The 3,628-nt window shown below is 35.6% G+C and overlaps 1 pseudogene; it reads right to left on the bottom strand.

Moving 5' to 3' along the window:
* Nucleotides 1-2,906: 2,906 nt before the first annotated feature.
* On the bottom strand, nt 2,907-3,376 carry LOC116548051 (annotated as a pseudogene).
* Nucleotides 3,377-3,628: the final 252 nt, after the last annotated feature.

Here is a 3,628-nt window from a genome sequence, read left to right as displayed (position 1 = left end):
GGGAAATGTATAGCATTACCTATATTAGAAAAAAAAAGTCTCAAATAAGTGACTTTACTTTCCCCCATAAGAGACTAGAAAAAGAAGAGCAAACTAATCCTCAAGTAAGCAGAAGAAAAGAAATAATGAAGTAAAGAGCATAATTCAATGAAATAGAAAACAAAAGGAAAAGAGAGAAAATCAATGTAACCAAAACCTAGTCCTTTGAGATTAATAGCCAGAGTGAACAGGGAAAGAAGGGATACAGATACCAATAGCAGCAATCAGAAAGACATCACCACAGATTCTTCAGATGTTCGAATGATAATAAGGGAAATTATGAGTAACTTATGTCAACGAATTTGACAGTTTAGATGAAGAAATTCTAAGACACAGACTGCAAAAGCTGTTTCAGGAAGGAACAGATAAACTTATGACTATTAAGTAAATTGTATTTGGCTGGGTGTGGTGGCTCATGCCTATAATTCCAGCACTTTGGGAGGCCAAGGTGGGTAGATCACGAGGTCAGGAGTTTGAGACCAGCCTGACCAACATGGTGAAACCCTGTCTGTACTAAAAATACAAAAATTAGCCAGGTGTGGTGGAACACACCTGTAATCCTAGCTACTCAGGAGGCTGAGGCAGGAGAATTGCTCAAACCCGGGAGGCGGCGGTTGCAGTGAGCCAAGATCATGCCACTGCACTCTATCCTGAGCAACAGAGCAAGACTATGTCTCAAAAGGACAAATAAATACATAGGATTTATTGCTAAAAACCTTTCTACAAAGGAAGCCCCAGGCCCAGATGGCTTCACTGCTGAATTGTATTAAACTTATGAGGAAGAAATAATACAAATTCTACATAAGCTCTTCTATTAAACTGAAGAGCAGAAAATAACTTCCCAGATCATTTATGAAGCTAATATTACCAGGATATCCAAACAAGGCATAGCCAAGACAAGTAAGAAGGAAAACCACAGACCAGTATCTCTCATAAACATTGGTAAAAATATTCTAAACTTTAGCAAGTCAAATCCAACAATACATAAAAAGAAAATACTCTATGACCAAATAGGGTTTATAACAAGAATACAAAGTTTGTTTAACATTTGAAAATCAGTGTAAAATTAACCGTAATGACAAACTTTAAAAAGAAAATCCATATGTTCATTTCAATAAACACAGAAAAACCCATTTGAAAAAAATCTAAAATTGATTACTATGTAATTTAAAAAACAATAAATATATCAACAAACTAGGAATGGAACTTAAATCACTTTTATGAAAAACTGAAAATGAACATCATACTTTGTAGCTACTGATTGTTTTCCCCCAATATCCAGAAGTGAAACGAGTGCCTACTCTCATTACATCTGTTCAACATTGTAAGGCAGCAGCCAGTGCACTAAGGCAAGAAAAAGAAATAAAATGCATCCAGATTGGGAAAGAAGTCAAATTGTCTTTTTTTGCAGCCAACATGCATAAAATCTGGTGGGATGTAGAAAAAATCTAGATGTACTAAGTTTAGTAATGTTGCTAGATAAAAATTTACTTCTAAAAGCAATTGTATTTATATATACTAGCAATGAACAACTGGAAATTGAAGTTAAATTCCATGTACAGTAGTATCAAAACTATAAAGTACTTATGGTTAAATGTGGAAAAAGTGTGTAAGACATATGCATTGAAAATGGTACAATATTGCTGATAGAAATTAAAGAAGGCCTAAATATATGGAGAGATATACCTTGTTTATGAGTCAGAAGCCTATATTGTTAAGCTCCCCAATTTGATCACTTTCATCAACATAACCCCAATTAAAATATCAGAAGGATTTTTTTAAATGACAAACTAATTCTGCAATTCAGAGAACCTAGAATAGCCCAAGCATCGTGTAAGTTCAAGACTTATTATAAAGCTCTAGTAATTAGGACGGCAGATGAATAGGCCATTGGAACAAAATAGAAAATCCAGAAATAGATTTATACATGTATGACGATAGACTTCTGACAAAGGTGCAAAGACAGTTAAATGGAGAAAGGAAAGTCTTTTCAACAAATGGTACCCAAACTATTAGATATTTATAAGCAAAAAATTGTGCCACACCTCACATCATGCACATAAATTAACTCAAAGCAGGTTGTAGACTTAAATGTAAAACATAAAAACTTCTATAAAACTTCTAGGAAAAATTTAAAAAAATTTTATTGAAGTTGGATTAGGCAAAGATTCCTTACAGTTGACATCAAAGGTATGATTCATAAAGGAAAAATTTGATAATTTGAACTTAATCAAAGTAAAAACATATCTTCAAAATACACTTATACAAACTACACACTGGGAAAGAGTTACTACAAAGTGTGTACCTGATAAAAGATTTGTATTCAGAATACATAAAGAACTCTAAAAATTCATCTAAAGATGTAACCCAGTGAAATAATACTTTACCAAGGAAAATCTACCGATTGCAAGTAAGCACACTAAAACATGTTCACCATAATTATCAGGGAAATGTAAATTTAAACCATAATGAGTTACCACTACACACTTAATATAATGGCTAAAATTTTAAAAACTGATTATACCATGTGTTGGAGAAGATATGAAGGAATGGGAAGCATCATACACTACTGGTGAGGATAGCTCTATGAAGTGGTACAGCTATCTTGGAAAACAGCTTGTCAGTTTCTTAAGAAGGTAATCCTATACTGGTCATATGATCTAGCCATTCATCTCCTAAACATTTACCCAAGAGAGAGTTACCCGAGTGAAAATAAATTATACATGCATAGAAAGACTTGTAGATCAAATTTTTTGACAGTTTATTTTGGCACATTTATTGGCATTAAACATAAGACCATTTTCTTCGCTGGCATCAGGAAGCCATGCCCAAAGGATCTCCCTCTGCATCATTTCTGCAACAAAGTCTCAGGCCTTAGCAGTAGCCTGAGCTGCTCCCAGGGCTGTGATCTGCTGAATCTTCTGGCTCATCCTTTCCATGACAGCCTGTTTCTTGATGTGCTTCTCCTGGAGAGCTGGCTGAATTTTCTCCATCTGCATGGTTAGGAAGTCTGTCTTCCTCTTGAAGAAGTCCTTGGCATCCTCAGCTATCTTCTCTATGTGGTACACAGTTCCCACATCGATGAGCACATGTTCCACATCATGCAGCTTCTCAGGGACATACATAGAACTTGTCAGTGGGATGAGTAATTCTCTACCCTCGTTGCTCTTATTCAGCATGTTTAGTCTTTGGCTTCTGCACACTTGGTCTGTACCACCTTGGGCTGATCAGTGGACATGGACAAGAACTCCACTTCCTGGCCCAGCTGGTTCTTAAGCATTTCTAGCTGTGGCAGATTCATCTACGTGATAGTCTTGGCAGTTTTATTTATAAAAGCCTAAAACTGGAAAAAAACAAGTGTCCATCCATAGGTGACAAACAGATTGTGGTACACCCATGCAATAAAAGCAAGTGAACCATTATAGATATGTGTAGCAATGTGGGTGAATCTCAAATTATGTTGAATGAGAGAAGCTAGAGAAAATATAATCATGCATTATTACATACATATCCAACTTTATGAAATGCAAACTAATCTACTAGAACAGAAATTCTGCTTGGGGGGCAGGGAAGGGTGAAAAGCAGCAGG

The sequence above is a fragment of the Sapajus apella genome, unplaced genomic scaffold (genome assembly GCF_009761245.1).
Source record: "Sapajus apella isolate SASKATOON/1434 unplaced genomic scaffold, GSC_monkey_1.0 scaffold6559, whole genome shotgun sequence".
NCBI classification, from domain to species: domain Eukaryota; kingdom Metazoa; phylum Chordata; class Mammalia; order Primates; family Cebidae; genus Sapajus; species Sapajus apella.
This window is presented reverse-complemented; position numbering and strand designations above follow the sequence as displayed.